Source organism: Pseudorca crassidens, chromosome 4, assembly GCF_039906515.1.
Source record: "Pseudorca crassidens isolate mPseCra1 chromosome 4, mPseCra1.hap1, whole genome shotgun sequence".
NCBI lineage: Eukaryota > Metazoa > Chordata > Mammalia > Artiodactyla > Delphinidae > Pseudorca > Pseudorca crassidens.
In genome coordinates this window covers 23,981,051-24,007,087 of record NC_090299.1, presented here as the reverse complement: position 1 = coordinate 24,007,087, position 26,037 = coordinate 23,981,051, and the positions used below count along the sequence as shown (strand labels likewise).

The 26,037-nt window shown below is 34.3% G+C and overlaps 1 long non-coding RNA gene across 2 annotated transcripts in view; it reads right to left on the bottom strand.

Moving 5' to 3' along the window:
- Positions 1-26,037, bottom strand: part of LOC137223095 (uncharacterized) — a 153,627-nt gene that overhangs the window by 45,574 nt on the left and 82,016 nt on the right. The window lies entirely within an intron of this gene.

Below are 26,037 nucleotides of genomic sequence, written 5' to 3'. Positions count from 1 at the left end.
TATGGGAAGTAACTGGCATTAAAAAAAAACAAACAGAAAACAACAGATGTTAAGCACTGTGAAAACTTATGTTTATTCAGTGAAATGGTTGGATCGCAGCTTGGCCATCACCGAGGATAATAGAAATCCTTTCCTCTCTGAGCAACATAACATTGAAGTGTGTAGTACAAATATTTTGAAAATATTTTATTTGATTCTAAATTATTCACAACAAAAGCTTGACTAACTTATGTCTGACCAAATTTTGAATAACTGTTTTGATCAGGTGACAATATTAATTACTTCAAATCACTGATTCTACTTGATTGTTTTATATTGATTGATTTTTATACACACACTAGCCTGTGATGCACACACACCCAACCTGAGAGCTAAATTGTCAAATCTATAGTAAAAAGGATTATTTTATTAACATTTTTCCTAAAAGTAGATAATGTTTGTAATCCAAAAAGTGCATTTGCTTTACTTTAAAAAAATGAACATTCACAGTTCACCCTAACTGGTATCTAAGGAGTGCTTTTAAACTTCGGCATTAAAGTTTCAAATGTCTAGAAGACAAAAGCTGATGACAGCATGGGAAATAGAGCATAAGCTAAAGTCTGAGATCTCTTCTGTTGAAATGGCTCCTAAAAGCATCCTTGATGATTTACATGTTACTAAAGCCAATGCACATATCGTGTGTTTTCATTCATCATGGTAGACTAAACCCTGCTTTTGAATTATTCCCTTACTTGGAAAACACGGATGCTTGAGGAAGATTCTTTCTCTAAAATATTATAGTGTTCTTCTGAAAAACATGAAAATCCTCAGAAATCATGCAAGAGTTTCAATTTAGTTTAAATATGCTAATAACACCAAATAAAGACCTCTAGTTTGTAGCTGACCTCTAGCCTTTTTACATTTCTGCTGACATTTCCAAAAGCAAGGCTTCTACAATAAAATGTATTTAAAATAAATTAAGGGAGAATTTGAAAATTGTCCTATTGTCCCTATGAAACTTACTTCGGTGTTTCAGTTATAAAGTACTAACAACATAATAATGCTCACCTAGTCAAATATGCATATGTTTTTGAGAATATTTTTAAAATGCCATCTCAAGTCCTTTTAAAATATTTTGTAATACACATATTATAGTCCTACTATGTCAAGTAAAACAAAATTTAAAGTTAATTAAATTTTTAAAAGATAGATAGATAGACAGAGTTGATTTTGCCCATCCTGGGAGGGATCTTAGGCACAGATACAGATCTTGGTATCTTTAAGAAATATCAATGAATAACCATACCCACAGGATGATATGATGTCACTGCATGTGTCATATCGAAAAACCTGAACATGGATATGTTGCTCTTTTTTCAAAGATGAGAAAAATTGAAAAATACCCAGCCCTGACTATGGCAGATAATCTGTGTCCCTGCTTAGGGCACTGCCTGTCAGAGATGTGGTCAATTCACCAAATGTAGTGACGAGATATAAAACACACTGAACTTTCAGTGTTTTGCCTTCCTGAAGATTATATAGAAAAGCTTGAATTATCTGACATGGTTGAAAAGACACTTTTAGTGTTATAATTTTGAGGGTACAGCAATGCTACTGAGTATAATCTCTTTACCTTTCTATTCTTTTATATTCCTAAAATATAGTGCAGGATCTCCAAAATATAAAAAGTCATAGTATTAAGAATGTAACAGATTTTTCTTTTTTTATATATAAATATTCATTGTAACAAACTTATCTCGTCATATGTGTGCCATATGGTAGCATTATCCCTATATATGATGATAAATACAATTAACTTATAATGGCACTGTGATATAAATAGGTAACTTCACAATACTAAGACCATCTTTTCTAATAATAAGTAACATACATGCTTCAATCATCATCTTTAAAACTTGTTTAAAATTAAATGTTAAATTTATAGATTTTAAGTTTTAAAATGAAATGGAATGTGGAATATGGTGTAAGTGTCTAGGAGGATTGACTCTTCAAATTGAAAGTGGTTTAGACACTTTTTTTTGTCTTTACAGGACACATAACTCACACTTAATCAGACATGGGGATGCCTTCTGTTTTTTCAAATGAAAAAAATGCTTAACTAGAAAGAAAAGGGAAAGGCCTTTGCATATTTTAAGACCGTGATTTGGTCCCTTCCTTACTACTTCTTGTACTTTTGTTCTTTTTTTCCTGACTCACCTTTCAACTTCCCAACCTCTCCTCATGGTAATGATACTCAGTGCCTGCAAGAATCCTTGAAGTGTCGAATTCTTTCAGTGTGTCTCAGTGATTAGAGATGGTGCAATTATATCTGCATCTTCTGCAAAAGGGTAGGAAGCTTGGTGGTTTTTGAATTTAGGCCAACATCATACTTCTGGAGAGAGTTTTTATCTAGATGAAAACTGAATTTTAATCATACTTACCAAAAACCCAATAAATATAGTGTTAAAATGCCTACAAGTAGTAAAATGGAGGTGTTTTAAGGAAGCTATGATTTGGGATCTAGATTTATTCATAGTGTTTGTTGCAGATTTTCCTAAGGTATGGCCATAATTCTACTGTCATCATAGACTTTAGTAACATTGATAAAGCCACTTATTCTAATGGTGCTTACCTTAATATTTCCTACTATTCCTGAACAAAGCTTGGGCTCCACTGGTCTTTTTAAATAAAGTCTTTATTCTGTTTCATCAAGGCCTGAGTTACTTTTTTTTTTTTTCTTATGAGAATAGATACTACTTCAGCAGGGGAAAAGGGAACAAGGGAATTTGTTGTTGTTCTTTAATGACTTGGAAAATATTAATGAGGAAGAGCAAATATTAGAACAACAGCCAATACATTATTTATCATTTCTGGTTCTCTGAAGGCAAAAATTTGGTAAATTCTGGCTGGCAATTGCAATATAGATCGAGATTAGTACAGATTTTAAATTCTGAGACTACTGTGTTTCTTTTCTTCACCTGTTTAAGGAGGTATATTCCACGTACAATAAAAGTCACTCTTCCAAAGGCTTTAGTGTACTCAAAAAGTTGTACAAATATCACTACTGATCTAGAAAAAATTTTATCACGCCCCCCCAAAATCCTGTACCCATTAGTACTTACTCTCCATTTTTGCCTCCAAGAAACATTCTTGCCCCGGCTCCTGAAAACTACTAATTTACTTTCTGTCTCTGACTTTACTTGGGAATTTTAAAATGCATATTATTAGATATTGGTGCTTAGATTATAGTCTAAAGTAGTGGTCATATTGGCATCTGTTTATCACTTTGAAATTTATTCAACAGTATTTTTATGATCATTTGACTCATGGAAACATTTAAAAATTAGATTCTAAAAAATATTAGGATTAGATTCATCTAAGTTTATAGGAGCTGAATGATTTCAGTGATGGAGTTATTAAACATTCCGTTGGAAATTGAATAAAAGATGGTCAGAATCTAATCCTTTCACTACAGTCCCATGAAGGAAAAGCATGTGTACTTTGACTAATGGGACACCTTAGGAATGTAGAACGATGAGTCTGTGGTCTTGTGCCAACCAAACATGATTTTTATTTGAACATTGGACAGTCTTGCTGATAGGGCAACAAAATAAGTACAGTGAAGGATTTGAATTGGTCAAAGGTTAATAGTTATGACACTGAGTTTCATGGGTGAGTTTTACACTCTCAATTTTTATACATCAAAGAAATAAAAGCAGATAAGACCACAAAATGTTCCAGGATATGCAAAAGTTAAGTATTTGAAGGAGTTGAAGATAAAGATACAACAGAGATTGAAGTGTTGAACCATGGTTCTAGGTTGGGTACGGAGAAAGTATAAAGTTAGGTCCTTGTTGATAATTAGTTGAAAATAATAAGATCAGAGGTCTGACTCTCTTTATAGTGTATAAATTTAGATGTAATGGAAATAAGGGAAAGATCATTTTTATAGTTAATATAGTTAGCCCATAGTGATATACTAGATTTTAAAGATGTATCAAGTTGGGTTTAAGGCTTGGATATTTCTGAGCTGAAGCGGTGTTCAAGTGAGATCCTTAAAAATTCAAGGCAAGCTCAGTTTGATGTAAAGAATAATTATTCAAATCTTGGAAATAAAGAAAAAGATTATTGAGGGTTTCTTCATGACATGCTGAGCTTAACTTTTTATTGTCTGAACCATGTAAAAACAGAGGTTAACTTGGAGATTTTAGATAGCTGGAGAGATAGATAAATTCTGTCCAGTGGAATAAGTAACCTCAAAGACTGACACCTATGGACTTTTTAGACATTAATCAATTGTGTATCTAATCTAGAAATGTTAACTTAATATTTCTTTTTAAAAATTGCCTATATATGCATAACTTCTCCAATGCCATTTGGAACAAATTTAACATATTACTTTTTTAGTCATTAGTTAACCAGTAAAATAAAATATCTGATGTGATAATATATTTTCCTTAATATCATTATTTTACTTTCTAAAAATTATACTATTGGAGCTTCCAGTATGATGTCCTTGTGGGAGCACCTGGTGGAGCCAAGTAAACTATGTTGTTAGAGAAGTATACCTGATAGGCTGTTTAAGTCCTGCCCTTACTTGGCTACCAGAGTGATATAAGCATTAACAGAACTTTAAATTTGCTGCCTCTGCAGTTTATTTTTTCTACTGATTTTGTGTTGTTTTACTTCTGGTTTGCATACAGCAGAAACGTTCTTCTTCATTGATGGCAACAATGATTGAGAAACTGCTTTTGTGGCCTGATTTTGGTGATTTTTGTAAGATGGTTCTATTCTCTATTGAGTGAGAAATGACAGATAAATGGATTTATTAGAGTTTTTTTTTTTTTGCTTACCTATTAGTGTCAATTATATTACAAAGTGACAGTAATCAAAACAGTACAGTACTGGCACAAAAACAGACACATAGAGCAATAGAATAGAGAACCCAGAAATAAATCTTCAACAAAGGAACAAGAGTTTACAATGGGGAAAAGACAATCTCTTAAATAAGTGGTGTTGGGAGAACTGGACAGCTACATGTAAAAGAATTAAATTAGAACATTCCCTAACATCATATACAAAAATAAACTCAAAATGGATTAAAGACCTAAATGTAATACCAGAAACCATAAAACTAGAGGAAAACATAGGCAGAACACTCTTTGACATAAATCGTACCAATATTTTTTTGGATCTGTCTAATAAAGCAAAGAAAATAAAAGCCAAAATAAATGAATGGAAACTAATTAAACTTAAAAGCTATTGCACAGCAAAGGAAACCATCCACAAAATGAAAAGACAACCTACTGAATGGGAGAAAATACCTACAAATGATAGGAGAGATAAGGGGTTAATATCCAAAATATATAAACAGCTCATACAGCTCAACATCAAGAAACAAACAACCCAATAAAAAATTGGGCAGAAGACCGGAGTAGACATTTTTCCAAAGAGGGCATGCAGATGGCCAACAGGCACATGAAAAGATGCTCAACATCACTAATCATCAGGGAAGTGCAAGTCAAACCACAATGAGATATCACCTCATATCTGTCAGAATGGCTATCATCAAAAATAACACAAACAACAAATGTTGGCAAGGATGTAGAGAAAAGGGAACCCTCATACACTGTTGGTGGGAATGTAAATTGGTGTAGCCACTGTGGAAAACAGTATGGAAGTTTCTCACAAAACTAAAATTAGAACTACCATATGACCCAGCAAATTTTACTTTTGGGTACATATCTGAAAAAAGAAAAAAAAAACACTATTTTGAAAAGATACACACATCCCCAGTATTCATAGCAGCATTATTTATAATTGCCAAGATATGGAAGCAACCTAAGTATCCATCAACAGAACAATGGATAAAGAAGATGGGGTATATGTATACAATGGAATATTAGCCAAAAAATGAATAAAATTTTGCCATTTGCAACAACACGGATGGACTTGGAGGGTATTATGCTAAATGAAATAAGTCAGACAGAAAAAGACAATTACTGTATGATATCACATATATGTGGAATCTAAAAAATCAAACAAACTCATGAATATAACAAAAATAAAGCAGATTCACAGATATAGAGAATGAACTAGTGGTTACCAATGGGGAGAAGGAAGGAGGGAGGGACATGATAGGAGTAGGGGATTATGAGGTACAGACTAAGGGGCTGTAAGCTACAAGGGGCTTCCCTGGTGGTGCAGTGGTTAAGAATCTGCCTGCCAGTGCAGGGGACACGGGTTCGAGCCCTGGTCCGGGAAGATCCCACATGCTGCAGAGCAGTTGGGCCCATGTGCCACAACTACTGAGCCTGCACTCTAGAGCCCACATGCTACAGCTACTGAAGCCCGTGCACCTAGAGCCTGTGCTCCGCAACAAGAGAAGGCCCTGCTCACCACAACTAGAGAAAGCATGCGTGCAGCAACGAAGACCCGACACAGCCAAAGATTAACAAATCAAAAAATAAAAAATAAGCTACAAGTATATACTGTACAACACAGGGAATATAGCCAATATTTTATAATAACTATAAATGGAATATAACCTTTATTATGAATCACTACGTGTATACTTGTAACTTACATAAAATTGTACATAAACTATATTTCAATTAAAAAATAAAAGGAAAAAATTTCCATCCACATTGGAAGAACAGCTCTTTAATATCTGACCCTATAGAATTTGTTTTTGATTATGGCTAGAATTGTAGAAGTGAAGCTCCAAGTGCTCCAAGTGTCTGTGTGTCTATAACTCAGAAAAGCCTTGACCTCTCATGTTGCTAGAGTGAAATGCTTTCCTGCCCCTGTAAGACATTAACAAATTAGAATATAAAGTTTCTTAAATTAAGGGAACTCAGTTCTAAGTGGGATATACTGATGACTCAGTGCTTGTATAATGTAACATCTCACAAATTTAAGGAACATAAGAAAACCAAACTTTTGATACTTTAAAATTACTAAAAGTTTCTTCTAGGGACTTCTAACTTAGAAATATTTTAAGAATCTAAGTTTATATATTTCAAGTAAATCTTTGAATAAGATTGGTTTAATAGTTTTGATTCAGGAAAGAAAAGCTATGTGAAAATGAATACTGAAGTATTTATAATTAAGCATGATTTTAAATATACATACTATTCCTTCTTATTTTTAAATGCTGTGGTTTGGCAGTATCTTTTGGTCACCTTATGCATGTATCTACTTTTACTACTTTATACCTTTAAGGTATAAGGAGGATGTGTGCTGTTGCTGAAAATTGTGTTATATGATTTTATGAGATTTGTTCATCTGCTAAATGCCTATGTATGAAAGTTGAATTGTTTATTTTCTTGTCCTTTCTATGAAATTAAAGTTAGCCACTTTAGTAAAAAAGTTAAAATTAATATGGTTGGAGCAAGACTGACGGAAAATACAAACTGTGTGTGCAAGGTAACAGAATGGGTTTTGTTTCTCAAAATAGGTTGCTAAGTATTGTTTCTCAGGCACCCACAATCTTAAATGCCCAGCTTTCCTTTGATGAGTCTTGATTCTGCCTTCCCATAATCAAGTCCTAAATTTTTAAAAAATGAAATAAAAATCTCAGGACATTTATCATACTTAAGATGTCTTAAAATTTCCCAGAGGGCACTGGAAAAGTTACAGAGATTTTATATTTCATTTATAAAAATAGAGATGTAGAAATAATTGGTAACTATTTCTTAATTTTCAACATGATAGATAAAATATTAATGTAACATAAATGTTTCAGAAATTGCTCATTTTAAGAAAAAAACCTGAAAATTTTCCAGTGTCCTTGATGTTCATTATGTTTTAACCTCAAGAAAAACACTGATCAATCTCTTGTCAAATGGTTATGCACCATATTCCAATAGAGAATATTACCCTTTCTATTATTGGTTACTGTAATAAATAATCCAGTCAATATTGCCAGCTATGAGAGAGGGTTCTACAGTCATGGGCAAGTTTTTAAAATCTGATCTTTCCATTATCTGTTTTTCTGGACAGAAAATAATTACAGGATTTGTAGAATTTTACAAACTTCATTTACGTAAACTTATTTCAGTTAATTAACATTACATTCACTTCATAAATGCTAGTTTAGAGAAGTCATCATTAACATGTAAGTTAGATTTGGAAAACAGCATTCTCTCTGAATATATTGTATGTTATATATAATATTATATGTTGTTATATATATTATACATGAAAAATTCAAAATTCTTAGATTGTTGGTTTGGCTAAAAAAGCTAAAGACTGAAAATACTTTAGAGCTAGACGTAAATACGGGTTCTTAATTTTCATTACATACCATTGCTCCCTCAATTAAATTTTAAAGTAACATTTAGTTTACTTTTAAAAACATGTTCTCTAAAAAGTCAAGATTCTTCCAATTCAGAAAGGTAAGTTTTTAATAATTTAGGTTTATAATAGCATTAAACTTGTCTTCTGCTTGACTTCTTTTAGCAACCTCAACAGCTAAAGCTTTGATAAACTCTGTATGCCTTTAGAGAGTAATTTTGCTCTCTCTGGGATTGTAAATAATGAATTAGTAATGTAAAATGTCTTCCAAAAAGTACTGCCTTGTTTAACACTATCTGTCAGTTATAACGATAATGAAATAGGACTTAGTATAAAAGGAACATTGGGGAGCATGCTGCTTTGCAATGTGAATATGAATAAATTTGCATCAATTGCACAATTGCTTCTTTTAATACAATTCTATGCTGACTACATATATCTCAAAAAGACAGCCAAGCATATGACATTTTGGTTTTTCAGATATACAAGGACAATTTTCTCCTAAATACCCATAGTTACTTACTGTTCTGTTTTCCCACAAAGAATTTTGAATACAGGAGGATCCATTAGGGCCTTGAAATGAGTCTCTTGCACATTTTATAGAGATAGTAGCAGTAATAACAATAGCTATAATAATACTAATAATAGTATCTCATAACTTTTGACATCCTTAAGTACAGATGGATATTATACAGTTAACTTTGATAACATCAAAGTACCATTTTTAAAAAATAAACACTAACATATATACTTGATATACTTGCCAACATCCTAAATTAATATTCAGACAATGCATTTGGTGTGTAATGTCAACTCACCAATTGAGAAATCATAATTCAAGTGCCTTACAAATTAGCTAGGCTCTCAGAACACAATTCCTATCATAGATTATCTTTTACACTGTCAGAGAAAAGAAAAGGGAGGCACCTTGTGAGGTCTTGTCAGTTGATTTGATTACAATAAAAAGTGAATCTTGATATATTCAAGGATAGATTTTAGAATGATTGTTACCTCATATTTATTTACATCTGTGTCTGTACCAAATACCACAAAAACGCTGGAGGTAATTTTTTTTCTTCTTTTATTCCCTCATAGAATTAGGTTTCATTGTTTAATTTAGTTCAATAATTTTTTTAAACATGACACTTTTGTGCTAAAGATGCCTCATTATTATTACCATACAAAATTTACTATATGAAATTGACAGCTTTAAAAGCAAACACATTTTAAGATTATTTTCATTAAACATGACAGACCTTAGGTATTTAATGCCTAAATATATGCACTAGTATATATATGTAAATATTTTGGATTTAACAGCATTCATTTGGGTTGAACATATTCACAGCAATTTATATACCAAAGTTTTTCAGATATACAAGGACAATTTTCTCCTAAATACCCATAGTTACTTATTGTTCTATTTTCCCACAAAGAATTTTGAATACAGGAGGATCCATTAGGGCCTTGAAATGAGTCTATTGCACATTTTATAGAGATAGTAGCAGTAATAACAATAACTATAATAATACTAATAATAGTATCTAATAGCTACTATTGTTTTCAGTGTGTCAGATTATTATGCAAACTGTTTTACATGAGCCAACTCATTATTTACATAATAATTCATTTAAATAATTCATGCATATACTACAGTATACAACATACATAATACATACACTACAGTTAATGATCCCATTTTTACATATGAGAAACAGTGGTGTATTGAAATAATAAAATGTGCCAGTGTTGCTGGCAGGAAAGGATTGACTCAGCAGGCCCTGGTTGCTCAAATCCTGCACATTCTCAAGTATGGCATGTCTTGGTTGATTCCTAGGAGATAACCTCCAAGACACTGGAGCATTCTGCCTGATAGTTTTTTTTTGGTGTGTCTGAGACCTTGGACCATGTTGTCCCAATTGACAGGTTAAGTTTATTCTAAGAATGTAAGTGATAGTGCCTGTCCTAAGTAGCTGAGGTCAGTCATGTGGGCACTACATGCCTATGTGACTGACTCTCAATAAAAACCCTGGACACCAAGGCACAGACAAGCTTCTTTGGTTGAGAATAATTACATGTGTTGTCATACACCACTTATGGGAATATTAAGCATGTCTCCATGCAAATTCACTAGGAGGGGACACCTGGAATCTTGTACCTAGTTTTTCCAACACTTCACCTCATGCACTATTCCTCTTTGTTTATTGCCACTATAATAAACCATATCCAAGAATAGAACAAGTTTTATGAGTAGTGTGAGTCATAATCAAGTGAATATTCAAGCTTAAGAGTAATCTTGGGGATCACAAATACAGTTGTATAAATAGAAAATGTCAAAGCCAGAATTTTAAGTCAGACTCCGATGTCTCTGCTGTTAATAATTACAACATTCCATCCCTAGACTACACTATATATAAAACTATAATTTAACAAGAATGAGTAATTGACAGAATACTTACATCTCTCAGTACTACATGTTATCAAAGAAATTATGCTAAAGTCAGAATTCTTATAACTAAGACTTTTTAAGAAAACTTTTTAATAATGGCCAAATCATTTAATCTTCTTTTTCTTGTTTTCCTATACAAATAATAAATATTTGTAGATGACATGATGTTATATAGAGGTAATCCTAAAGAGTCTATCCACATAAAAACTGTTAGATCTAATCAATGAATTCTGTAAAGTTGCAAGATATAAAATCAACAAACAAAAATCCATAGCATTTCTATGTTCCCAAAACAAATTATCTGAAAAACAAATTTAAAATGTTTCATTTACAGTGGCATTAAAAACAATAAAATACTCAGGAATAAATTTAACCAAGGAGGTAAACAATCTCTACACTGAAAACTGTAAGACATCAATGAAAGAAATTGAAGAAGACACAAAAATGGAAAGGTACTTCTGTTCATGGATTAAAAGAGTTAGTATTGTTAAAATTCACATAATATCCAAATCCATCTATAGATTCAGTGCAATCCCTATCAAGCTTCCAATGGCACTTTATATTTTACAGAAGTAGAAAAAAATTCTAAAATTTATATAGAACCACAAAAGACCCTGGATAGTCAAAGCAGTCCTGAGGAAGAGCAAAGTGGGAGGCATCACACTTTTTGATTTCAAGCTATTTTATAAAGCTGTAGTAATCAAAGTGAGTGTAGTGTTTTACTATAGCTGTAGTATAGTGTGATACTGGCATAAAAACAGACATATACGTAAATGGAACAGAATAGAAAGCCTAGAAATAAGCTCACAATTTTTAACAAAGGAGACAAGAATATACAATGGGGAAAGGACAGTCTCTTCAATAAATGGAGTTCAGAAAACTGAATAGTCACATGCAAAAGAATAAAACTGGACAACTATCTTACTCCATGCACAAAAATTAACTCAAAATGGGTCAATGTAAGACCTAAAACAATAAAACTTCTAGAAGAAAATATAGGCATTAAGTTACTTGACATCAATCTTGGCAATAATTTTTTGGATTTGACACCAAAAACAAAGGCAACAAAAACAAGTGGGAATGCCTGGAAGTAAAAAGCTTCTGCAAAGCAAAAGAAACCACCAACAAAATGAAGAAACAAACTGCTGAATAGCAGAAAATACTTGCAAATCATAAACGTGGTTAAGAGGTTAATTTTGAAAACACAGAAAGAACACTACAACTCAGTAGACAAAAAAAAAACAAACAATTAAAAATGTGCAAAGTACCTGAATACACATTTTTTTCAAGGAAGATATATGAATGGTCAACAGATACCTGAAAAACGTGTTCAGCTTCACTAATCATAAGGGAAATGCAAATCAAAACCACTATGAGATATCATCTCACACCTGTTAGAATGTCTATCATCAAAAAGCCACTATGGAGAACAGTATGGAGGTTCCTTAAAAAACTAAAAATAGAACTACCATATGATCCAGCAATCCCACTACTGGGCATATACCCTGAGAAAACAATAATTCAAAAAGAGTCATGTACCAAAATATTCATTGCAGCTCTATTTAAAATAGCCAGGACATGGAAGCAACCTAAGTGTCCATCAACAGCTGAATGGATAAAGAAGATGTGGCACATATATACAATGGAATATTACTCAGCCATAAAAAGAAACAAAATTGAATTATTTGTAGTGAGGTGGTTGGACCTAGAGTCTGTCATACAGAGTGAAGTCAGAAAGAGAAAAACAAATATGGTATGCTAACACATATATATGGAATCTAAGAAAAAAAAAGGTCATGAAGAACCTAGGGGCAAGATGGGAATGAAGACACAGACCTACTAGAGAATGGACTTGAGGATATGGGGAGGGGGAAGGGTAAGCTGTGACAAAGTGAGAGAGTGGCATGGACATATATACACTACCAAACATAAAATAGATAGCTAGTGGGACACAGCCGCATAGCACAGGGAGATCAGCTCAGTGCTTTGTGACCACCTAGAGGGGTGGGATAGGGAGGGTGCGAGGGAGGGAGACACAAGAGGGAAGAGATATGGGAACATATGTATATGTATAACTGATTCACTTTGTTATGAAGCAGAAACTAACACACCATTGTAAAGCAATTATACTCCAATAAAGATGTTTTAAAAAAAAAAGTCAAGAGAACATAAATGTTGGTGAGACTGTGGAGCAAAGGGGACACCTGTACACTCTTGGTGGGAATGTGAATTGGTACAGCCAGTATGAAGGGCCCTCAGAAAATTAAAAATAGAACTACCATATGATCCAGCAATTCCACTTCTGGGTATTTATCTGAGAAAATGAAAACACTAACTTGAAAAGATATATGCATTCCCATGTTCATTACAGCATTATTTACAATAGAAAAGAAATGGAGTCAACCTAAATATCCATGGATGGATGAATGGATAAAGCAGGTTCTACACACACACACACACACACACACACACACACACACACACACACAGAAATATTATTGTCATAAAAAGAAGGAAATCTTGCCATTTACAACAGCATGGATGGACCTTCCTTGAGGGCATTATGCTAAGTGAAATAAGTCAGACAAAGACAAATACTGTATAATCTCAATTATATGTAGAATCTTAAAAAGAAAAAAAACAACTAATGGCAAAAGAGATCAGATTTCTGGTTACCAGAGGTTGGGGGGCAGAGAGGGAATTGGATGAAGGTGGTCAAAAGTTACAAACTTCCAGTAATAAATAAGTACTAGAGATGTAATGTATAACATAACTACGGTTAACACTTCTGTATGATATATATATAAAACTTAAGAGAGTAAATCATAAGAGTGTTCATCCCAGGGAGAAAAAAAATTTTTTTCTTTACTCTATCTATGTGAGATGAGGGATGTTAAATAAACTTATTGCAGTATTCATTTCACAATATATGTGTCAAATCATTATGCTGTACACCTTAAACTATACATGCTCTGTGTCCATTATATCTCAATAAAACTGGGAAAAAAGCCCATTAATTTTATAGAGCAGTTTATGTTCATAGTAAAATAAGTATCAAATGTACATAGTCCCAGTAATATTAACCTATATATGGAAATCAGAATATGATCTTCTTTAGTGATATTGGCAAGAGCATAAAGAACCAAGTCTAATGGGTTGAGAAGTGTGAGAATGGGGGATAGACAGGTAGATAGAATCTACACAAGTCTCAAGATATTTAGCAGTGGAAAAAAAAACATGGTAAATAGAGGGCCATCAATAGTTAAAATATTAGTCATTCTTATAACTTTATTTTGGCATATGTGTTAGATTATTTTCATATTGGAAATACTTAATTATGTTTATATTTTGATGGGAGGATATCCAAACATGGTAGAATTGAAGGTAATGATAAAGTGACAATAATCATTACATATAATTTAATGATACAGGGTTATGAGCTAATGATTTAAAGAAAATTATAATTGAAGAGAAGATAAATATCTGAAAAGTAGCATCCACTGGTAAGCATTCCTTAATTCATCAAATGATAATCTTTTTTACCTTCAATATACTCTCATATGTTGTTTATTATCATATGCATCATAAGTGGATTTAATATATGCTTATAATAAGAACAAAACAAATACCTCCTAATAAATGTCTAAAATCATTACTGCGTAAGTTCAAGTAGAACAGCAAATAATATAAATGACTGCTTGAACTAAAATTATATATGCCTAGAGGAAGTTAACAGAATTAAGAATACCTACAACATATCACCACAATGTTCAGTACCTAATGTTTTTAAAATGCAAGAAATGTGAAGAAACAAAAAACGTGACCCAAAGACAATTTAAAAATGGGCAATGGTTATGACTAGGTATTTTACATCAAGAGATAGCAACTATATTAAAATATACCCAAACTCGTTAGTAATAAGAGAAAGGCAAATGAAGTCACAATTTGATTTAAAACCATAATATTATAATAAATGAATAGCCTCATGTGGACCAGTAATTTTAAAACGTGTATCATAAACTGAGAAGCACATTAAACTTGACACTCTGCATATGAGGTCTAAAGCAAGCAAACAACCCAAACAAACAAAAAGCTGTGGATGCTCACTCTTGGATCCCAACCACCATGCTGAAGGTCAAGATAGCAAATGTGGAGAATGACATCAGCACCATGGCATCATGAATCATTCAATGAAGATACAAAACAAACAGAAGGCAAATAATAAGATGGCATTCATAAGACCTTACATATCAACAGTGACTTTAAATGTAAATGAATTGAATTCACCAATTTAAAGACACAGAGCGGACAGGTAAAAAATAAGACTCAACTATGCTGCCTATATGAGACTAATTTTAGCTCTAAAGACACATATAGGCTCAAATTGAAGTGACGGAAAAAGGTATTCCATGCAAGCAGAAGCCAGAACAAAGCAGAGGTAGCCATGCTTATATCAGAAAAAATAGACTTCAAGCCAAAAACAGTAACAAGAAACAAAGAAGGTTATTATATTATGATAAAGGGGGCAAGACATCGAGAAGATACAACTATAAATATATATATATGTATACACCCAACATCAAAATGCCAAATTATATTAAGCAAATACTAACAGATCTAAGGGGAGGAATAGACAGCAATACAATAGTAGTAGGGAGGTTCAATACTCTACTATCAGCAATGGGTAGATCATCCAGACAGAAAATCAACAAGGAAACAATGGAACTGACCCACACTTTAGAATAAATAGACTTAACCTATTTTGAACATTTTACTCAACAGTAGCAGAATACCCATTCTTCCCAAGTGCACACAGACCATTCTCTAGGATAGAACATACAATGGGACAAAACACACGTCTTAGCAAATTTAACAAGACTGAAATCATACCAACTTTCTTTTCTGATCACAACAGTATGAAGCTATAAATCAATGACAAAAGGCAAGGTGGAAAATCTACAAATATGTGGCAAATAAACACACATTTTTGAACAACAAATGAGTCAAAGAAGAAATCAAAAGGGAAAGTAAAAAAATCTCAAATTAAAGTAGAAATACAACATATTAAAAACTTATGTAATGCAACAGAAGCAGTTCTGAGATGAAAGTTTATAGCAATAAATTAATATATTAAGAATTAGATCTCAAACACCTCAAGAAACTAGAAAAAGAAAAAAATATTAAGCCCAAAATTAGTAAAAGGAAGGAAATAATATAATCCAGATTCCTATTCTTAATTTAGCTCATATATTTAAGCAATCCTGGGTACTTTATGGAATCCCCGTATTCCATATGACACTACAGTGGTATATACTCATATACCATTCATACAGAGGTATAGCCCATATTAATGAATTGTCAAAACCTATTGAGCCGTACAACGCAGAGTGAATCTTAATGTAAACTACAGACTTTAGTTAATGAAAATGCATCAGTATTGGTTGATTAATTGTAATAAGTGTACCACACAAAAGCAAGATATTATTAATAATAGGGAAACTGTGTGTGTGCATGAATTCTGTACAATATGCTCAAAATTTCTGTAAGCCTAAAATTCTCCTAAAAATAAGTTTGTTGACTGAAAAATAATGCTGCAATCATTACTTAGGCACAACTTGTAAATATTAATGATACTATCTTAACACCAATTTTTTTCTAACAAAGACAAAAGAAAACTTTGTATAGGACATCAGAAATATTAATAAAGCATGCTCTATAAAAAAGAAAAACATTTGTGAAAGAAATTACATTTTAAAAAGGCTTTTTTAAATGCAAGAAATCTTTTTCATATACTATTAAATGTAATTTCATTTAATATATTTTTAAGTGTATTCTTCTATTCACATCTGCTACATGCTCTAAAAATTACATATATAAAATAAGAAAATATATTTTGTTTTCTATCATATGACAGAAGTTTTCTTATTTAGCTAGCTAAATACCCCCATAAGTACTTTAAACACTGCAATCAATATAGAGTGCAGCTAACTAAATAGAAAAACCTCAATTGGTAGAATAGAAACTTCATATATGCCATCCCTTAATTAGTTTCCAAATTATTTAAGTATCAGACAATATATGCTTATTCATAACATGTATGCAAAAAGAGACATGCTTTCTAGAATAAGAAATAAGATGCTAATTAAGAAGATAGAATTTCTATACTGTTTTGCAATTATTTGTTGGTCTCACTTAAATTCATTAGAAAAAAAAGGCAAAGAAAATTTATATAAATGCATCCACAATATACAAGTGTAATAATCAAAATCTACTTCTCCCAAAAAATAAAATGTTTCTCAAAAGAAATTTATTTTCTAGTACTTAAAATTACATTTTTAAAGTGGCAGTTTTGTTACCACTATCTTAAATAACTATGCTGTTATTTTAATATTTTCTCAAGGTACTAATTTTTGATAAAAATCCTTGTCCTGACCCTCCATTATTGCAAATAATTCTATATTAAAAATAATAGGAGGGCTTCCCTGGTGGCGCAGTGGTTGAGAGTCCGCCTGCCGATGCAGGGGACACGGATTCATGCCCCGGTCTGGGAAGATCCCACATGCCGTGGAGTGGCTGGGCCTGTGAGCCATGGCCACTGAGCCTGCACATCTGGAGCCTGTGCTCCACAATGGGAGAGGCCACAACATTGAGAGGCCCACATACCGCAAAAAAAAAAAAAAAAAAAAAAAAGTAGGAGAACACAGTATATCTTTCCATCTGTTTGTGTTGTCTTCAATTTCTTTCATCGGTGGCTTATACTTTTCCAAGAATAGGTATTTTACCTCCTTAGGTGAGTTTATTCCTAGGTATTTCATTCTTTTTCATGTGATGGTAAATGGAATTATTGCCTTAATTTCTCTTTCTGATAGTTCATCATCAGTGTGTCAAAATGCAACAGATTTCTCTATATTAATTCTATATCCTGCAACTTTACAGAATTCACTGATGAGGCCTAGCAGTTTTCTGGTGGTATCTTTAGGATTTTCTATGTATAGTATAATGTCATCTACAAACTGATAATTTTACTTCTTCCTTTCCAATTTGGATTCCTTTTATATCTTTTTCTTGTCTAATTGCTGTGGCTAGGACTTCCAATACTATGTTGAAGAAAAGTAGCAAGAATGGGCATCTTTGTCCTGTTCCTGATCTTAGAGGAAATGCCTTCAGTTTGTCACTGTTGAGTATGATGTTAGCTGTGGGTTTGTCATATATGTCCTTTTTTTTTATGTTGAGTTATGTTCTCTGTATGATCACTTTCTGGAGTAATTATTATTATTGTTAAAATGACTATAACACCCATGGCAATATATAGATTCAATGCAATCCCTATCAAAACGTCAATGGAATTTTCCACAGAACTAGTACAAATAATTTTAAAATCAGTATGGAAACACAGAAGGCCCTGAATAGCCAAAACAATCTTGAGAGAGAAGAATGGAGCTGGAGGAATCATGCTCCCTGACTTCAGACTATACTACAAAGCTACAGTAATCAAGACAGTATGGTACTGGCACAAAAACAGAAATATAGATCAATGGAACAGAATAAAGAGTCTAGAAATAAACCCACGAACTTATGGTCCATTAATCTATGACAAAGAAGGCAAGAATATACTGTCTTTCCTCCATAGTATGTAAAATAAGTGGTGTTGGGAAAACTGGGCCACTTTATGTAAAATAATGAAATTAGAACATTCTCTAGCACCATGCACAAAAATAAACTCAAAATGTATTAAAGACCTAAAAGTAAGACTGGAAAGCAAAAAGCTCCTAGAGGAAAACATAGGCAGGACACTCTTTGACATAATCTGTACCAATATGTTTTTGGATCTGTCTCCAAAAGGAAAGGACATAAAAGTAAAAATAAAGAAATGGGACCTAATTAAACTTAAAATCTTTTGCACAGCAAAGGAAACGACCCACAGAACAAAAGGACAACGTACTGAATGGGAGAAAATATTTGCAAATGATATGACCTATAAGGGATTAATATCCAACATATATAAGCAGCTCATATAACTAAACATCAAAAAAAGAAATGAAACAACCCAATTAAAAAATGGGCAGAAGACCTGAATAGACATTTTTCCAAAGAAGACATGCAGATGGCCGAAAGGCACATGAAAAGATGCTCAACGTCACAAATCATTAGGGAAATGCAAATCAAAACCACAATGAGCTATCATCTCACACCTGTCAGAAAGGCTATCATGAAAAATAACACAAATAACAAATATTGGTGAGGATGTGGAGAAAAAGGAACTCTTGTACACTGTTGGTGGGAAGGTAAACTGGTGAAGCCACTGTAGAAAACAGTATGGAGGTTTCTCACAAAAGTAAAAATAGAACTACCCAATGACCCAGCAATTCCACTCCTGGGTATATATCTGAGAAAAAACAAAAACACTAATTCAAAAAGACACATGCACCCCAGTGTTCATAGCAGCATTATTTATAACTGCCAAGATATGAAAGCAACCTAAGTGTCCAACAATAGATGAATGGATAAAGGAGATGTGGTATATATATGCAACAGAATACTACTCAGCAATGAAAAAGAATGAAATTTTGCCATTTGCAACAACATGGATGGACTTGGAGGGAATTATGCTGAGTGAAGTTAAGTCAGACAGAGACAAATATGTATGATATCACTTACATGTGGAATTTTTAAAATACAACAAACTGGTGAAGAAGAATGAAGCAGACTCACAGATGTAGAGAACAAACTAGTGGTTGCCAGTGGAGAGAGGGAATGAGGGGGTGGCAATATAGGGCAAGGCGATTAAGAGCTCAAACTATTATGTATAGAATAAGCTACAACAATATATGGTACAACATGGGGAATATAGCCAGTATTTTATAATAACTATAAATGGAATATAACCTTTAAAATTGTTATTCAGTATATTGTACACCTGTAACTTATATAATATTATACATCAACTATACTTCAATTAAAACATTTTTTAAAATAGGAGAATATGAAATCAATTTCATTCTTCTCTTACTCCATAGTAAATATTTTATTGAAATGTTAAACTAAAGTACTTTATATACTGCTATGGTTTTCTTATTTTCCTTTTGAATTGAATTATCAGTACTGATGATTTGGTGTAACTATAATTTGTGAGAAGTTGAGAAAAGCCAATTAGTAAGCAAGTTTCCTTGTTGAAATTGCTCCAGGTTTTCCAAGCTTCTAATCATAATTAAACATAAGAGAAAGAAACATTAACTGCTCTACTTAAAAGTTCTATATCGGGGCTTATAAAAGTTGGATATGTTTCTATATGTAGTACCCAATCTCTCAATAAGCAAGAATAGTTAGTTTGATGTGTTGCCCCAAATCCATGTTCCTTTTTCTCTGAATGTGAGATACATTTTGACCACCAAGTAATGTTGGTAAATTGCCTGTGTTACCCATTGTTTTCATATTTCTAATTTTCAGATTTTCTCTTGATATGTATGTATGTTCACTTTCCTCTGTTGGGTATATATCTGCCTGACAATGTAGCTAGTTATTTTTCTGTAAACATGTGGAAGGAGACTGTTTATTTTTCCATTAAGCTGCTATATATCTATAAATTACAGATATGGATTTTGCCATATTCTAGCCTGAAGGGAGGCATACATACTTTGAGTAACCCATGCAAATCTAGAAAAGGTAAAAACAGCAAAAGAGGAATCAGTACTAGTAGTCACATACTATGTTCAGGAAAAAATTTGGTCCAAACGTATGTGGCAAGATAGTGAATTTCCCAAGAATCTTGAAAGGATAGCTTACTTGTTTTGAAGCCACATCTCCTGGGGGATGAAACTGAGATACAAATGAGGTATAAGCAAAATGCCACTAGAGTACCTCAGTGACAAAATATGGAAACAGAGGGGGAAATGAGGAGAGGAACTAGAAAAGGGAAGGGGAAGGGTCAGGACAAAAATGGCAGAAGAGTAGGAAGCAGAGTTCACCTCCCTCCACAGAAACACTGAAAATACATCTACAAGTGGAACAATTCAAACAGAACAGCTACTGAGTGCCAACAGAAGACCTCAGACATCCAAAAAGACAAGGAAGCATCCACGTAACTGGGTAGGACAAAAGGAAAAAGAAAAAGAAGGAATGAGGTTGGGGCCTGCACCCCAGAGACGGAGCTGTGAAGGAGGAAAGGTTCCCACACCTTGGGATGGCTCCCCACCATGGGAGAGATTAGACTGCATGGAGGGGGAGTTTCAGAGCCCAAAAGGAGAGAGGAGTAACCAGTTCGTGGAAAGCAAACCGAAAAGCAACCTGCCCAGAGGGTCAGCACCGCCACCCTACATTCCCCATCTTGAGATACTCCTCTGTCACTGAGGGTGGTGTTCAGGTGCTGAAGCTCAGACCCTGAAGCTGAGTCCCAGGGAGAGGACCAGGGTTAAGTGCAGAAATAGCCTGAAGAGGTTGGGCCATGGCAACTGAGTGTGTACTAGGAAGAAGCCTGGGCCAACCAGAGAGGCAAATTACCATTGTTTGAAGGCACATGAGGACAGGGGCAGGACCACCATAGGAACTTCTTTCCCTGTGAGTGCTCCCAAAAAACAAAACATCGCCTGCAGGAGCTCCAGTGGTGGGTGTGAGTCACTGCCGCCATCTTGGGGTCCAGAGGCTGGCACTGGCTGCCTCTTCCAGACCTGCAGGCAGACACCAGGCCTCACCCCTGCTGACCCAGAAGGGCACAGACAGCTTTCGCACTAGGAATTCCTCCAGCGGGCCCCAGGACCCACTCCCACTGACGTGGAAGGGCACAGACAACTTCTGCCACTAGGAATTACACCAGCACTTCCCAGGAGCTACACATGCTGTCCTGGGAGCATGCAGAAACCTCTTGCTACTAGGAAATCCATCAGTGGGTGCCAGAACCTGCCGTCAGCAGGGGCCAATGTGGGGGTTGGGCGAGACCAGAGCCCGAGCTGCCTCCATAGCTCCCACAGCAGGTCCAGGAGCATGACTACCGCAGTCCTGGAACCTGACCTCAGTAGATCTGTGCTGGTGGCTGGGTGAAAATGATGTCTTAGAGTCACCAGGGCCAATTGCTGGCATACCCACAGTTAAGGCAGGACTGAGAGCAGTGCCAACAACAGTATACTTTGTGAGCCCACACAATAGGCAAAAGGGGACACAACAGAGCACATCTACAGGTGAACAGCTCCAGAGGAGTAATACTCAGTGGCTTCTCTCCCAGTGGTAGTTCTCCAATCCCACCTACCTTGCACTGCAGATCAGAAGCACAGCTAAGAAACAGAGCTGAGGGCCTCTGCTCCAACAACAAGGGAGCAGATCCCACCCCTAACAGGACAGTGACAACCATAGAGCAAAGGGGAGACTCCTCTCAATATCTAGGGCAGGCACTGGTCACCACAACACCAATCAAACCCCCTATCAAAGGGCTAATGGTACAAGCCTCTGGACAAACCTCACCCACCAGAGGACAGACACCAGAAGAAAGAACTATGATGCTACAGCCTGCAGAAAGGAGAGCACAAACACAGTTTGACAAAATGAGATGACAAAGAAATACGTTGCAGAGGAAGGAGCAAGATAAAAACCTACAAGAACAACTAAATGAAGAGGAGATAAGCAATCTATCTGAAAAAGAATTCAGAGTAGTGATAGTAAAGATGATCCAAGATCTTGGAAAAAGAATGGAGACACAGATCAAGAAGATACAAGAAAAGTTTAACAAAGACCTACAAGAACTATAGAACAAACAGAGATGAACAAGACAGTAACTGAAAGGAAAAATATACTAGAAGGAAGCAATAGAATATCTGAGGCAGAAGAACAGATAAGTGACCTGGAAGACAGAATGATGGAAATCTCTTCCATGAACAGAATTTTTTAAAAAAAGAATGAAAAGAACTGAGGGCACTCTCATAGACCTGTGGGACAACAGTAAATGGACCAACATTCAAATTATAGGGGTCCCTGAAAAAGGAGAAAAAGAAAAAGGCTTGAGAAAATATTTGAAGAGATTACAGTCAAAAACTTTCCTAGTATGGGAAAGGAAAGAGTCACCCAAGTCCAGGAAACACAGAGTCCCATACAGGATCAAGCTAAGGAGGAACAGGTCAAGACATATTAATCAAACTAACAAAATTAACTACAAAGAAAAAAAAATTAAAAGCAGAAAGAGAAAAGCAACAAATAATATACAAGGGAATCCCTGTAAGGCTATCAGCTGATATTTCAGAAGAAACTCTGCAGGCCAGAAGGAAGTGGCAGGATATGAAAGGGAAAATCCTAAAACCAAGATTACTCTACCCAGCAAGGATCTCATTCAGATATGACAGAAAAACCAATATCTTTACAGACAAGCAAAAACTAAGAGAATTCAGCACCACCAAACCAGCTTTACAACAAATGCTAAAGGAACTTCTCTAGGCAAGAAACACAAGGGAAAAGAATAAAAGAGGAAGGGGAAAAAAACAAAACCTACAAATACAAACTGAAAACAATTAAGAAAATGGCAACAGGAAGATACATATCAATAATTACCTTAAATGGAAATGGATTAAATGCTCCAACCAAAAGACACAGACTGGCTGAGTGGACACAAAAACAAAACCCATATATATGCTGTCTGAAAGAGACCCATTTCAGACCTAGGGACACACACAGACTGAAAGTGAGGAGATGGAAAAAGGTATTCCATGCAAATGAAAATCAAAAGAAAGCTGGGGTTGCAATACTCATATCAGACAAAATAGACTTTAAAATACTGTTACAAGAGACAAGGAAGGACACTACATAATGATCAAGGGATCAATCCAAGAAGAAGATATAACAATTGTAAATATTTATGCACCCAAAACATAGGAGCACCTCAAGATATAAGGCAAATGCTAACAGCCATAAAAGGGGAAATCAACAATAACCCAATGATAGTGGGGGAATTTAAAACCCCACTTACACCAATGGACAGATCATCAAGACAGAAAATTAATAAGGAAACACAAGCCTTAAATGACACACTAGATCAGATAGACTTAATCAATATTCATAGGACATTCCATCAAAAAGCAGCAGAATACACTTTCTTCTCAAGTGCACATGGAAAATTCTCCAGGATAGATCATATCTTGGATCACAAATCATGCCTCAGTAAATTTAAGAATTTTGAGATCATATCAAGCATCTTTTCTGACCACAATATTATGAGATTAGAAATCAATACAGGAAAAAAAGGTAAACAATATGTTACTAAACAATATGTTACTAAATAAACAATGGATCACTGAAGAAATCAAAGAGGAAATCAAAAAATACCTCCAAATAAATGACAATGAAAACACAATGACCCAAAACAAAAGGGATGGGATGCAGCAAAAGCAGTTCTAAGAGGGAAATTTATGGGATGCAGCAAAGGCAGTTCTAAGAGGGAAATTTACAGCAATACAATCTTACCTCAAGAAACAAGTAAAATCTCAAATAAATAACCTAACCTTACACCTAACACAACTAGAGAAAGGAGAACAAACAAAACCCAAAGTAAGTAGAAGAAAAGAAATCATAAAGATCAGAGCAGAAATAAATAAAGATTAATAAAACAATAGCAAAGATCAATGAAACTAAAAGCTGGTTCTTTGAGAAGATAAGCAAAATTACTAAACCTTTAGCCAGACTCATCAAGAAGGAGAGAGGACTCAAATCAACAGAATTATTAATGAAAAAGAAGAAGTAACAACTGACACTGCAGAAATAAAAAGGATCATAACAGACTACTATAGGTAATTGTATGCCAATAAAATGGACCATCTGGAAGAAATGGACAAATTCTTAGAAAGATACAAGCTTCCAAGACTGAACCAGGAAGAAACAGAAAATATGAACAGACCAATCACAAGTAATGAAATGGAAACTGGGATTAAAAATCTTCCAACAAACAAAAATCCAGGACCAGATGGCTTCACAGGCAAATTCTAAAACACAACACCTATACTTCACAAACTCTTCCAAAAAATTGCAGAGGAAGGAATACTCCAAAGCTCATTCTATGAGGCCCCAGGTCACCCTGATTACCTAAACCAGACAAAGATATCAAACACACACAAAAAAACCAAAACTTACAGGCCAATATCACTAGTGAACATAGTTACAAAAATCCTCAACAAAATACTAACAAACAGAATCCAACAACACATTAAAATGATTATACAGCATGATCAAATGGAATTTACCCGAGGGATGCAAGGATTCTTCAATATATGTAAATCAAACAATGTGATACACCATATTAACAAATTGAAGAATAAAAACCATACGATCATCTCAGTAGATGCAGAAAAAGCTTCTGACAAAATTCAACAACGCTTTATCATAAAAACTCTCCAGAAACTGGGCACAGAGGGAACCTACCTGAACATAATAAAGGCCATATACAACAAACTCACAGCACACATCACTGTCAATGGTGAAAACCTGAAAGCATTTCCTCTAAGATCAGGAACAAGACAATGATGTTTATTCTTGCCACTACTATTCAACATAATTTTGGAAGTCTTAGCCACAGCAATCAGAGAAGAAAAAGAAATAAAAGGGATCCAAATTGGAAAAGAAGAAGTAAAAATATCACTGTTTGTAGATGAGATGATACTATACATAGAAAATCCAAAAGCTACTACTGGAAAACTACTGGAGCTCATCAGTGAATGTGGTAAAGTGGTGGGATACAAAATTAATACATGGAAATCACTTGCATTTCTATACACTAACAATGAAAGATCAGAAAGAGAGATTAAAGAAACAATCCTATTTACCATTGAAACAGAAAGAGTAAAATACCTAGGAATAAACCTACCTAAGGAGGCAAAAGACTTGTATGCAGAAAACTAGAAGATACTGATGAAAGAAATCAAAGATGACACAAACAGATGGAGAGATACACCACATTCTTGGATTGGAAGAATCAATATTGTCAAAATGACTATACTACCCAAAGCAATCTACAGATATAATGCAATCCCTATCAAATTACCAGTGGCATTTTTCACAGAATTAGAACAAAAATTTTTTACAATTTATGTGGAAACACAAAACACCCTAAATAGCCAAAGGAATCTTGCAAAAGAAAAATGGAGCTGGAGGAATTAGGCTCCCTGACTTCAGACTATACTACAAAGCTACAGTCATCAAAACAGTATGGTATTGTCACAAAAGCAGAAATATAGATCAATGGAACAGGATAGAAAGCCAAGAGATAAACCTACACACCTATTGCCACCTAATCTATGACAAAGGAGGCAAGAATATACAATGGAGAAAAGACAGCCTCTTCAATA